This window comes from Alosa sapidissima, chromosome 8 (genome assembly GCF_018492685.1).
Source record: "Alosa sapidissima isolate fAloSap1 chromosome 8, fAloSap1.pri, whole genome shotgun sequence".
NCBI lineage: Eukaryota > Metazoa > Chordata > Actinopteri > Clupeiformes > Clupeidae > Alosa > Alosa sapidissima.
Window position 1 is genome coordinate 22857236 of NC_055964.1, and position 15000 is coordinate 22872235.

The 15000-nt window shown below is 47.9% G+C and overlaps 1 protein-coding gene across 1 annotated transcript in view; it reads right to left on the reverse strand.

Moving 5' to 3' along the window:
* Positions 1 to 15000, reverse strand: part of si:dkey-215k6.1 (transmembrane protein 132C) — a 184063-nt gene that overhangs the window by 53568 nt on the left and 115495 nt on the right. The window lies entirely within an intron of this gene.

Here is a 15000-nt window from a genome sequence, read left to right on the forward strand (position 1 = left end):
ACTATAACTAATGCCAACCAATCAACTCATTGCTTCAGGAGTGTGGAGTGGAAGGAGGTTGTAATTTGATTGGATGCTCAACTCAGATACCTACAAACTTTCGCCAGAATTGTGGACTCAACCTTTAATGTTCAGCTCGTGTTCACCTGGTTGAAAACGTCACAGTAGACGCAGTGCTATTCTCGTGTTCCCCTAAGTGGCTCAGTGGTAACTGATGTTAAGTTCCTGCACCAGTTCAGAGTTCAGAGAGAGGAACCTTGGGATTGAGAGCTGGTGCTTTGTGTCAGACGTCAGGGCCAGTGGACAAGCATCTTTGTCTTGTGTTCATGTGAGTAAACATGCGTGTTTGAGTTCATGTGTTTGTGTGTGATCATGCATGTGAGCATTATTTAATGTGTGTGTGTGTGTGTGTGTGTGTGTGTGTGTGTGTGTGTGTGTGTGTGTGTTTATGCATAAGTAAGTAAAATGTACATGCATTTGTGCATGTCCGTAAGAACATATGCTCATTTGTATACATACTGTACAGTATGTGGTCGGCGTGGCATGCATGTAGGTACATGTATATTTTCATGAATTTTTATTTGTATCTTTGTGTGTGTGTGTGTGTGTGTGTGTGTGTGTGTGTGTGTGTGTGTGTGTTTGTGTGTGTGTGTGCGTGCGTGTGTGTATGTGTGTGTGAGTATGAGCACATACATGTACACACACACACACACACACACAACCACACACACACACACACACACGTCATATTTCTGTTTACTCAGTCTCTCCACACAATGTTAACATGAAGTGCCCCAGTAGGACATGGCCTCCACTGCTCTGCTCTTGAATGCAGAGGGCAGAGGCCCTGGCCAGCACTTAAGCACAATTTGGCTTGGCCAGCTCTTTTTCTTTTCCCTGTACGCCTCATTTGCATACTTTATTGGATGCTGATGGGCATCCCTTGACCTTTATTGTGTGTGTGTGTGTGTGTGTGTGTGTGTGTGTGTGTGTGTGTGTGTGTAAGGTACACCTCTATTTTGGCAGCAAACGGAGACACGTTCCCCTTTCAACGTGCCGATCCGCACACTGCCCCTATCCCAAAAAACACACAGGCACAAAGAACAAGACAAACACGCTGTCGCCCGGGGAGATACATGACAGTTGGCGTGGTGCTTGTTAACAGGCTGTGTGTGGAGGAAAGGAGGGAGGAGAAGGACAACACTGAAAACTACACACACACACACACACACACACACGCACGCACACACACACACACACACACGCACACACGCACACACACACGCACGCACGCACGCACGCACGCTAATAATAGCACACTCGCATACACACATACACACATACACGTCTTTCTGTCTCTCTCTGTAATACACACTTATGCATACACACACACACACACACACACACACACACACACACACACACACAAACACAAACAACGCACACAAGCGCTGGCAAACTTCCTAGTTCACCCACTTCCTCCAAACAATGGCCACAACATTTAAATAAGGATCAGGGTATCAAAGGCTTTTCTTTGCACCGGTATGAGCTCACTCTCCAACTCCCCATCTGGACTTGTGGTCTGGCGTGGGCTGGAACGAGGCCCAGTAGTCATGTTCTTCAAAAGGGACATGCGCGACGACAGGGAGAAGGGGGGGTAACACTTACAACCACAGAGGCATTATTTACAGGGACTCAAAATGTGACCATGAAAGCAAAGCTCATTCATTGCAACCCAAATGAGATGCTACTAATCAGTGCACACCTTTTTCTTTCTTCCTTTCTTTTCTTTCTTTCCTTTTTTCCCTCTCTCTCTCTCTCTCTCTCTCTCTCACTCTCTCTCCCTCACTTCCCCCTCCAGCTTCAAGACGTCCGCTCCAGAACAGAATTCCAAAACAGCTCCAGTCGTTCGGCAATTTGCGTGTAATCCACGCTGACAACTTGTCACCTTCGGGGGCTAAGCAGGGCCAAAAACAAGCGGCATCCTTTTCATTTCCTCCCTTTAAGAAGGCCATGATGAAAACACCTTTTGTGCAGACCCCACTCGTCCCCCTGCAGTGACCCCGAAAGGTCAAGGACAAAGGATGGCTCAGGGCAGGTGAGCTGGATTTCTGTGCAGGCAGAGTGACTTAATGCCACTCAAATCACAGATAGGTGAAAATAAACACACACACACTCACAGTGAAAGGCACCAGCGGTCCAGGGGACAGTGACATCTGCGCTGCTTTGTTTGCAGGAGATAAGCCACTTATGGGGTCGGGGCTGCTGCTGTGCTAATGCTGCAAGGACAACAGTGATCAATAGAGCGGGCACAGCTAGCTAACACTTGAGCACAGCTCCCGTCTGACGCAAACCTAGATGAGAAGATGAGGCTTATTCTGTCCAGACGGACTCGAAATGGGATGGACATGAATGCATTCATGATATGCTCCCTGCATATTTCACTCTCTGATCTGTTATACAGTATGTGCTCTCACACACCTGCATGTGAATCATGGCGCGTGGTGGTAGAAATAACGCAGAGAAGGTTGGAGATCTCATGGTACAGAGGGAGGAATAGAACCCAGAGTGAATCTGTATCACCTCTGAGACACCTCTGAGCTTTTGAGTCCCTCCTTTTCAATGGGACAATAAAATCAAGCAGAAAATAAAAAAAAAATAAGAGGCAGGCGAGAGAGGGAGTGCGAGCGAGAGAAAGAATGACATGACAGAGAGAATGTGGCAGAGTGATGGCTGAGACGAAGAGAGTGAACACTGGAGGGAGGGAGAGAGGGAACGAGAGAGCGAGGGAAGGAGAGATAGGACACCTGATTTGTAGATGACATAAAATGAATGAAAAGCCACCTGCTGGCGAGCCTCATTCCAAGCGGCTGTGTGATGGAGGCGGTCACTCATCGGGCGACTCGGACCATCCACTGTTTTCCTCCGCCCGGGCAACCAAACATAAACAAACAACTAAAACATGTGAACGTACAAACTGTGAATGAGTACGGTGAATGAGTCACGGGCAAAACAATATGATTTACAGGGAATCCCTCTGAGCTACAATTTCACGGCCCCACACTAAGGTATAAACAAGTGCTAAACTGGGCATGAACGAGCCCAACTGGCAGTCCAGCACTGTCCTCCTGGAAGATGCACAGAGGAGAGAAAGCCACCTGTCAACCACAGACTTTATGGACTGGCAGAGCACTATTTAGAAACCTATTTGAGCTCTGTGACCGTTTCTCTCTCTCTCTCTCTGTCTCAACAGGGAAACAAAGTAAAAACAGAGATGTGTCTCACAATAAGACACAAGTGGTCAGGCATCTCTCTTTCTCACTCTCTCTCTTCTTCTCTTTACATCTGTCTCTTTCTCTCTCTCTCTCGCTCTCTCTCTCTGAGCCTTTGGGCATATAGTGTGTGTTAAATGTGCTCTGGGTGGTAGGGATGAAATGAAAGTTTATATCCCTCTCCTGAGCGTTTGAGCACTGGTTGGCTGTGTCAGTTATACCAAGAGCTACCACTAGAGGAGTAGAGGGAACTAAAACGTACTCTTCAGTTCCTAATGCAGAAACACTGATTTCATGTGCATTTGGCAAAGGATTTGAATTAAACCTAGTGACTCTAAGAGACCATACACATCAGTATCACATATCTCTCAACAAATATCATTACCAGACTAGACAACTACACAATAGTTGGACAACGGTGGCATGTCCTGAAACCAATCCATGATCAATCACTGCACAGGTCACAGATCTCATCACTGGAAAGATCCTCCAGCTCTCATGTGTATCCTCTCTCTCTCTCTCTCTCTCTCTCTCTCTCTCTTGTCCTCCCTCTCTTCACATGACTCCTCTCTCTCTCTTTCTCTCTCTCTTTTTTCTCCATTTCTCCCTCATTCTCTCTCTTCGTTTTCTCCCTCTCTCATTTCTACAGCTGCTCCATGTGAGAGGTCCCCCCCCCCCCCCCCCATCCTTCACCCTCTCCGAGGAGGAGGGACAAGACATAATTCACCCTCATGGGGTTTTGGTGAGCGGAGACGAACGGCCAGCACATCAGGGCCCATGTGTCAGAAACCTGGAGAGCTGTGGCGAGGACACCCGCCGTCAAGAGATTCACTCGCTCTTTCCCCGTGACACACCCACTCCCCAGGCGGATGTACGACCACAATCTGTTACCACACCTCAGCGGCCTCCAAACCACACTTCCTGGAAAAGGGGAGACATGGGAAAAAATAGATCTTCCCACCATTATGTCCATGATTGATTTCCATCCAGGAGGTGGTGAAAGGGGAGTCTTATGGGGTGGAAAAAGCAGGTTGAGCATGTAAGGTGTTATCTGTGATTTTTATTGGCAGCGCCGTTTGGAAATCATAAAAAACAGGCATATGATGCGCATCCGGTTTCTGATATATGTGAACAGGCTAAGATACGGAATCGTAACTCCTTGAGGGAGAATAACTGGCAGGCAAATAAACCAAAAACCCAAACATGGAAACCCCTCACCAAGAGTATGCTGACAGCTCCAAAATGGAATCCAAGGGAGAGAAATGAGAATGAATGAAAGAGAAAGAGAGAGAGAAAGAGAGAGAGAGAGAGAGAGAGAGAGAGAGAGAGAGAGAGAGAGAGAGGGAGAGAGAGAGAAAGAAAGGGCTATGGAGAGAGAGAAAGGCAGTGTGAGGGAGAAGGCAATCTTGTTTGCTGGAGAGAGGCTGTGCACAAAGCATGCCTTGCCAGTGTCATTTCTATTTCTTTTTTCATCCCTGTTTTCTACCCCCTCTCACCACACAACTTACAGTAGACCAACATCTTTCTCATCAGCTCGATTCACAGACGGCCTTTTGAAAAGATAAGCGCTTCTGAAGTGTGTTATGAAAATGATGTTTCAAATGCGGCGATGTCAACCAACCTTGACGCCAATTTCACTGCCTCTCGCTAGATTTTCAAGGACTGCAGTTCAGCACAAAGCCCCGGCAAACTGAGAAAGCGGCAGGATAGAAAGTGAGACGGGGACTGAGAGAGGGAAAGAAAGAGAGAGAGAGAGAGAGAGAGAGAGAGAGAGAAAGAGAGAGAGAGAAAGAGAGAGAGAGAGAGAGAGAGAGAGACAGAGGAAGAGGGAGAGAGGGGGGGGGTATAGCTAAATACATAATACGCGCTTGGTGCTCGGGGAGAGAGACTCAAGAACAGCAGAAGAGAAGGGGGGAGCAGGAAGCAGGATGGAGAAAGAGAGAGAGAGGGGGAAATAGGGGGCCAGTGGGGTGGGACAATGTGTGTGTGTGGGGGGGGGCATTCTAATTGAGTTTGAGCTCTTCTTACAGCGGGCCGCAAACACAATTAACCGTCTACTGGAGTGCTGACGAGGACGCGGCCGGCCTAAGACCTCAGGCCTCTGACCCTGGGGGGAACAGGGGCCACCCCTCGTGCCACTCACACTCACACACTCCTCTAATGGGGGTCTCCAGACACGACACACACACTCAACTCACACATTCAGTCCACACACGACACACTCACACACACTTCTAATAGGGGTCTCCACACATGACACACACACTTAACTCACACACTTTTCTAATGGGGTCTCCAGACATGACCAGGCACTCAACTCAACCCACACACACTCTACACACACACTCCACACACACACACACACACACACACACACACACACACACACACACAGTCCACGCCACACTTCACACACTCAACACATACACTCAACACACACACACACACACACACACACACACACACACACACACACACACACACACACACACACACACACACACACACATTCCACACGCCACACCACACTTCCACAGTCCACACCACACTTTCACAGTCCACACCACACTTTCACAGTCCACACCACACGCTCCACATGCACACTCAACTCAGTGGGTATCCCACAACAGGCCACCCGCCACTTAAAATGCACTCTGGCGTCGACACCCAAAAAGGGATGAATTCACAGGATGGATTTTCTCCTCACACCCCTCCCCTCGTCTATATGGGACGTGCGGGCGATTCCTTGAGTCTTTGCCCTCCCCTGCACTGTGTATGGGGAGAATTGATCCTGTTATAAATATTTAAGGGTCCCCAAGGGTGAATATTCAATCGCGTATGTGTGATTATATTTTCCCCTCAGAAGTGGAGCCTGGTGTCAGAAAGAATGTCATGGGTCGCAGGGTGAGACAGAGCGCCACGACAACCCATTCAAACCTGATTGTGGCCTTCCCAGAATTCCTGAGCCACTAAGCTGTTTTCTCAAGAGGCAGCGACTATAATGAACTACCCAGAAATCCTCTCTCTGTTCTGTCCACCGGCATCCACTGGTATCCTCTGTAACATACATACACACATACCACGAAAATGTCATTATTTCAAGAGGTTTCCTTCTTACTGTTGAGCTCCATTCGAATACCGTACAGTGTTTCCCAGACTTTGATTGAATTTGTGGCGGGGGGGGGGGGGGGCAGACGGAGGGACGGACAAACGGCGAACGTTTGTTTTTATTTTATGGCACCCCGCCACAGATTAGTCAACGTATGGGAAACACTGCCGTATATACAGCTTCATGTCCAAACAAAATTAAAAAATTGGGGGAAAAAAATGGGAATAAAAAGAAAAAAAAAAAGCTTAGATAAACTACCATAGATTTCACGGAAAAGACAGAAGTAACAGATGGCATAAGTCTTCCTCTTAGACGGAAAGCAAGAGAGCGTCTATCGGAGGTAAAAAATGAAGTTAGTCTTTCACTCAATTTTACACATTAGGGAACAGATTGTCTGTGTCACCCTTGAAGGAAAGACAAGATTGGATTCTGTGAAATGGTAAAATAGCATGAAAGATTCTCTCAGCATGCACTGTGACTGAGATGACTACAAAAGACAGACAGCGTTTGACCCCCAAGTTTTCACATAGTCATAACGTCTTACACACGTCTCGCACGCAGTGCCTGAACAAAGGAGAAGAAGTCCTTCAATTCAACAATTCCACACAATTCTTCACACGCAACACCATCATTGCAGCACACATGAAATATTAAAAGGCCTGTGTCTAATTAGTTCTTCTTTCCGCAGGGGGGGGGTCTCAGGACATCATATCTAAGAAGCCATTTTTCAGAACAAATTGCCTTCTAGGGACGAAGTTGGCTAAATGTGCAGAGGAAAGCTTGGAGGTGTTGACAGGAGGAGAGGAGAGCAGTATTCCCCGCCGAGGATGTGTGTGTGTGTGTGTGTGTGTGTGTGTGTGTGTGTGTGTGTGTGTGTGTTGGGGGGGTGGGGGGTCAATCAGTATGCAGGGTGGGGCTATAAATGCAGCCGTATATTTAGGGACTAACACATGCAAGTGCTTGGATCAAACTGACTGAATTGGGCCAGGTGTCGGACCGCCTGTCATCCGGACCACGCAGACCTTAAAATACAGCCAAACCCCACAAGAGGTAACTTCTTTCAACCCACCCACCACACACACACACACACACACACACACACACACACGCACACACACACACCCCGCAGCCCTCGCAACGGCAGACTGACCTGAGGCTGGTTACTGCCCATATGCCTGTCTGAACTGACACTGACCATTCAGGTGTGGTTCTCTGGGCTCTCTGCGTGTGTGTGTTTTACAAAAGGCTCTAAAGTGTAGCTGTGAACAATGTTTGGCACACATACACTTTCTTCTTCTCTCTCTCTCACACACGCACACATACACACTCTTTCTCTCTCACACACACAACTCTCTCTCTCTCTCACACACACACACACACACACACACACACACACACACACAGAGTCTCTGAGTATGGATTCCTCGTGCCACTCTGTGAGTCATGGAAGGGGATGCGGGCGGCTGAACTGGGGCAGCTCGCCTCCTCCGGGCGCCAGATGAGTAGCCCTGGGCCTAGCCACAGGGGCAGAGGAGGGGTAAACACCAACTACACCCCCTCTCACTACACCCCCTCTCCACAGCACCCCCTCTCCACAGCTCCCCATATCAATCGCCTGGGCCGCATAATTAATGTGACCATGTCCATCATCAAAATGAAGGTCAGGGGGAAAAAAATGGATCTCTCTCTCTCGTTCTCTCTCTGTCTGTCTGTCTCTCTCTCTCTCTCTCCTCACCCACTCTCTATCCCCAAATCCCCTCTGGCAAACTCAGAAGGCAAAGAGCGTCACTGAGGCTTTTCGAACTGGAGGCTGTGGAAAGCTACAGCCTGATAGGAGGGGGGGGGGGGGGGTAAATGGTGGTGGTCAGGGTGCTGTTAGGAGTTGGAGGGGTGGGGGGGGGGGGGTGGAGAGGATGCTACTAATGCATTTCTAATGACACCTGCTAGTTTGCCAGGCCTCTCTGACTAAAAGGGCTACTTTTAAAGGTCATTGTGGGCAATGAGAGCTGGCCTTCCACAGTCATCAGAGCACCACGGCCAGGGCCCCAGACACATACATCAAAGAGACAGAGAGGATGATGGGAAGAGAGACAGGCTGACAAACAGACACGATGACAAGACCAACAGATAGTTGGATGGATGGATGGATGGATGGACGGAGGAATGGAGAGATGACAGGATGAGTGAGTGACAGAGGGGGCCAGACAAGCAGATGACACAGAGAGAAATAAATACATTCAGATGGAGTCTGCTTTTTTCCAGCAGAGAACAGCCTTGTTGATTAAAGAGGGGACAGACCTGTGGGGCGGCACTCTAAAGGAGGAGTGTGCGTCTCTGCAGCATTTGCTGAAATACTTCTGGATGCCAAACAATATTTACTGGTACACACATTTTTCATGGTGAAATTGGCCGTGTCAAATCAGACAAGAGAGCATGGCAGAGTTATATATACCGCCATACGTAACGACTTCTAAAAATAAGAGACGATTTGCATATGAATATTATATGAATGGTTGTGTGGGCCACCCCCTGTGCTGTGATCATGATGATGTGTTTTACATGGAAAACTGCCCACCCGACGCAAAATATGTAACATGAGGTTAGCAAACAGATGCTGTGCTAAATAGACTGGACAAAATACCTCATCTAATTATCCATAAGGCTGGCTGTACTGTGTGTGTGTGTGTGTGTGTGTGTGTGTGTGTGTGTGTGTGTGTGTGTGTGTGTGTGTGTGTGTGTGTGTGTGTGTGTGTGTGTGTGTGTGTGTGTGTGTGCATGTGCGTGTGTGTGTGCATGTGCGTGTGCATGTGTGTGTGTTGCTAGCATGTGTGAAATTGGGATAATTAAAAGGTTCTCGCTTAAAAAGACCAGACCGGTGACTGTAAAGGAAAAATAAGGAGCATAATAACAGCAATGGCCAGAACAGAGCAGCAAAATAAGAGGGAAAACGGCTACGAACACCGAGTGGAAAGCTGACCGGGTGTCAGCTTCAATCCTATTAGCTATGCGCTGCCCATTCCGCCTGGTGAGACACGTCTAAGTACCCAAACACGACAGACCCAACAACCCCCCCCCAGGCAAAACACATTACAAATTCTTAAAATCGAGCGCCAGCCCATATGCCGACATCTGCTGTCAGAGTTGTAGTCTAAACTGTCATGGACGCATTCCTGCTGTACATGGGGCTCGGGTATATCATGCGCTGGAGACGAGGGGATGTGTGTCTATATGTGCTCCTTATTGGCTCTCACTCTCCCTAGCGGTGCTGATGCTAATGTTCTCTCACCAGGCCAACCAAGAGGTTAAAACCATCATTGAACCAGTGCTCTTTAAATGATGAGTTCCACTTGTCAGATTTGTTATGAATGGTATGAAGGCCAATGCAAATAGACCGCTTTTGAAAATGAGTGAGAGGGAGAGAGAGAGGGACAGAGAGAGAGAGAGAGAGAGAGAGAGAGAGAGAGGGAGGAAGAAAAAACACTCATCCAGCTCTGGCTCAGAGATTAAATGTGAAAGCTCTTCACACTATGAACATGTGTGCTTTGCCCCATGTGAGTTTCGTGTGTGTGTGTGTGAGTGTGTGTGTTTGTGTGTATGCGTATGTGTTTGTGTGTCACCGTGCCTGTGTGTATAGGTGAGTGTGTGCCAATGATTATGTCATGCATTTTTGTTTGTAGATTGTGTACTGAAGTATCCCTACATGTGTGGCTGCGTGTCATGAAGTGTTTGTGTTTAGTGTGTATTTACAGCCATGCCCAAGGTCTGCCTCCTTCACACACACACACACACACACACACAACACACACACACACACACACACACACACACACACACACACACACACACACACAGGAGCAGCAGCATGAGAAGTGACAGAGGCCATGCAAAACAGACATGGCACTTTTGCTACAAGTGTGAAACCACGCATGACAGATAGGGAGAGAGGGGTGGACAGAGAGAGAGAGAGTGTGAGAGAGAGAGAGAGAGAGAGAGAGAGAGAAGACCAAGATGGATACAGGCAGACAAGGAAAGAGGGGAAAAAAGAAGAGAATGGAGTGAAAGAAAAAGGGTAGAATAAGAGAAATAAGAGGGTGAAAGTAAAAAAGAAAAGAAAGAATCAGGAGGAAAAAAGAAAATAAAGAGTGTTATGGAGCAAGAGAGAGAGAGAGTGAAAGGGGAAAAGGGGAAAAGTGAGAGAGACAGAGGTGGTGAGAAGACTGGCCAACACGCTCACAGGGTGAGGATGCTGCTTTCACACATGCAGTAGGTGTGGAGGAATCCAGGGCCAAGGTGCTCACATAGGGAGCACAGAGGGACAGCACCATCCCCACCCTTCCCACTCCCTCGCTCTCTCTCTCTCTCTCTGTCTCTCTCTCTCTAACCCTCTCTCTCCCTCTTTCCCTCCCCTTGACAGACACACTCCTGGGTCCGGCCTATGAAAAGCACAGACCATGCGAAAAAGCACTTCATCCCATCCAGTCTGACCTAAAAGCACATTAACACCATTCCTCTCCACAAAGCATATCGATTCACCTCATTTTTTAAAATCTTTTTTCCTTTCATTTAAAACTCTCTTTCGATTTTTGCATGCAAAACATTTAGGGGAGAAGTTTCGGTACCCTCCGGCCACAGAAAATTTGGGCCACGGCTTTGAACTGGATTATGGCAGTCACTTCGAACCATTATCTCCACCATACCACTCGCACCAATCAATAATCAATATACGTTGGTACGGACAGGACCCCCCCCCACTTGTTCCCTCCCCTGCACTTTCTTTCAGGCCATCAGGGGGCCTTTCCATCATAGCAGTCACATAGGGATCTGCCATGCTCACTTCCTCTGGAAGCCATTTGTTGTAGCCACACTTACTGGGGCTGGTCGTCTTTTCTCCCCATTGTGTAGCGATTGGGTGGAGAGGGTGGGGGGTGGATTGGTGTAGGCTTCACTCTGATTCCTAATTTCATGCATGGAGGACCATCTGCTTTCCTCCTGTTCCACTGGCAAACTGACGTTAATTAAAGGGAAAAATAGCGGCGCACTGCTATCATCTGCAGAAGTGGCCACAGACCCCCCCCCCCCCCCCCTCTTCCCATTCCCCCTCAGGAGGATGCATGCTCTGTATATGATAGCTAAATGTGTGTGTGTGTGTGTGTGTGTGTGTGTGACAGGGGCGGGGGCGGGGTGTCTGTGTACAGTAGGTGTTTTTACCTTTATGTACTGTATGTATGACACATAGACATCTAATGAGATGACAGAGCTGAAACTCTAATGGTTGGCTGTATCTGTGAAGGGTAGTCTATACAACAACAAATCAGACATGAAGGCCCTATAAAAGGGATCTATGACAACATACTGCTGTTACAAATATCTCATTGTATTGAACATACATCTGCACTAACAAATGCACTGTGAGGTACCAGTTTGAAGTTTACGTGGCTTATGGGTGTTAGCACCATCACGTCCTGTCAGCCAACTTCCATATGTCCATTACATTAGATTTTCCCATTGTTAGCGCACACCAACACCATCTCGTCTCCGCTGCATCCGCCCACATGTTTTCTCTCCCGGAGACAGACAACAACAAAAGAAACACTTTAAAAGAGAGGAAAAAAAACACACGGTGACAACAACAACCAGGCCACAAACAGAAACGGAGCAAAACAAAAAGCCCTCCCCCAACAGCTGGTGAGAACCAGTACCTGCTGTTCCCTCCGATCGCCTTTTTAAACAGGCGCTGGCGTCATCTGAGGCTCCAGCAGCTCTCTTTGTAACAGTCAGGAGCCCAAACAAACGCACACCAGCCGGGACACTCGCGTCCCAGCCTTTCCTCAAGTAAATATCAGGAGACACACCTGCTTGGTAATTAGTCCGGCGCCGGGGTGGCCGTTTGACGGAGTCGGGGACACTGATGCACCTCGGCGTGATCGAGAGGCCGACGTGGGGGAAATTGGCCTTTGCATGTACACGCTAATGGGAGCCTGGAGCATAGTTAATCAGCAGAGTTAATAATAGGGCCTTGGAGTCAGAGCAACTGAGACATGGACTCTGTAATTGTGACTGACTGGTCGGTGTGTGTGTGTGTGTGTGTGTGTGTGTGTGTGTGTGTGTGTGTGTGGTGCTCAACAGGGTTTTGTTTTTCAAAGGCAATGCAAGGCAAGGCAATTTTGCTTTTATGTAGCACAAATCCGGTGCTACATATAGTCTACAGCTGAACATGGTGTACCTGGCTTTTGGGGTGACGTAAAAGGTTTCAGGTTTCATCAACTGTCACATTTCCAAACAATTCATGAGTATGTACACAATAAGCAACTGCTTCAGAGTTTATCAACAATATCAACACAGTGTAATGATAATGTCTATTTGTTCTCACTGACAGTCTTCTCATACATTCTCCACTCTTGTCCTTTGATGTTTTGTTGTTTGAGGAAACAGCCCTGGCAGGCAGACTCCCTCCAAGTGTGCCCTAGGGCCTTCTCCTGCCCTCCGAGCGGATAACTCAGCCAATATTACATTTCAGAATGTGCCTGCCCGCCGTGCCACCCGAGGAATCAAAGATGTCCCAGTGTCGCCATGTCTGTCAACTCGGGGAGGATCCGACCGCGAGGAAGACTAATTAGAACGGAAACTCGAGGGGGAAAAGGGGGCACTTGGATCCAACGCAGAAAATTCTGGAAATAGAATCGAGGAGGAGAGAACAACAACGGCACGCCGGGTCCAATCCATCTGAATTATCCCCGACCTTCAACGTCTCCAGACAACAAAGGGATGCCTCTTGCCGATGAGACAGTCAGGGAGGGAGGGAAAAAGTCAACTAATTAATAGGACTGTCATTTAAGATGATGAAAAAGGCTGAAAATGTAAATTAGACACAGTTCCACAGTATAGGGTCTTTTTTCACGCAACCCTCCTGGTTGAGTTTGGTGATGGATTGAATACACACGGGAGCGTGCTGGGCACATTGGCTGTCTATCTCTCTGTTTTGAGTTTTTCTCCCCTGGGGGTACGACAATAAACTAACGGTGGCACTCATCCAGAGATAAACACAGATCACAAAATCGCTATTACTTTCTCATAAAGCCACTGACAGGTATCGCATTGAAATAATAAAAAGCAGTGGCTTCAATGCTTGAAGATGAGAATATATGGTTTTTTTTTAACACAAAGCACTGTGCATTAAGTACTACATTTATGTTTTATGTTTTTTTTCCCCCTAAAACTCACTAAGTAGTATTGATGGCGATTTCTATTTTGTTTCTTTGTGTTACTTGGCTGGCTATCAGAAAAACTTCTCATGTAACAAAAAATACTGCCTTGCTGCAATGGATGAATGACTGGAATCCCCATGAATAATATCCTTTTTTCATTAAAAAAAAAAGGGGATTGCTGTTCCCTCACCACAGAGAGAAGTCATGAGAGACCTGGTTGAGTTTGCAGCCATGGACAAGGTTATGTTTCATTTCCATGATGAAAAGCATAATTAGAGTAGGCACACAGACATCTCTCCTCCACTGAAGTGCAAGACGACAGAGTGTGTGTGTGTGTGTGTGTGTGTGTGTGTTGGGGGGCGGGTTAAATCTGAGGCTCTGACGTCCACCAGGAGCAAGATGTAGTACACAGAAGTCTTTGGTGCCAACAATGGAGCATAGCTAAAGCGCAAAGCCCCTCTCCCATGGGTCACTTCTGTGGGAAGGTGTGCGTGGAGGCCAAGTTAATTATCCGGCTCCTCCGGAGGAGGAGGAGGAGGAGGAGGAGGAGGCTCAGGGGCAGCACAGGCAGAAGAGAGAGAGGAGATAGAGGATAGGGAGGAGAGAAGAGGAGAAAGAGGGAGGAGAGAGAGGGAGGGAGGGAGGAGAGGAGAGGGAGAAGAGGGAGGAGAGAGAGGGAGGGAGGAAAGAGAGGAGAGGAGAGGGAGGAGAGGAGAGAGAAGGAGGGAGGAGAGGAGAGGGAGAAGAGGGAGGAGAGAGAGGGAGGAGAGGAGAGGGAGAAGAGGGAGGAGAGAGAGGGAGGAGAGGAGAGGGAGAAGAGGGAGGAGAGAGAGGGAGAAAGGAGAGGGAGGGAGTGTTGCTGGTGGTGGAGGAGGGCTATAGAGGCACTAGAGATGAGCATTATCCAGCGACCATATCAAACTATTTAAAGCCTGCTCCAGAAAAATACACTCATGGGCCACTCTCTGTGTCTGCTTGCCTTGAAGAGGTAAGGCACACAAACACACATACACATACACACACACACACACACACACACACACACACACGCACACACACACACGCATACACACACACAATATGCAGGTACGTCCGGATACTTCAGGGATGTGGGCAAGGAGATTTGAATGTTAATTCATTTCTTCTTCCTCACATTTCTCCTCCACAGTCTGGGAAGTCTTTAAAGGCTCAAGACCCAAGAGCCCAGGACCCACGGCTCAAGACACATGAAAACTCCCCCTGAACTAACTAAGGTAGATAGAATCGCATTAAGCATGTCCCAAACCATCTGGATTTAACCTCTACCTGAACCTCCATGAATCTGACCATAAATCTGTGTATTTTGATGTGATGACTAGTTAAGTAAATATGTTCATATGCCCTCGAGTGAAGTAACAAGGTTAAAGGTTTCTAA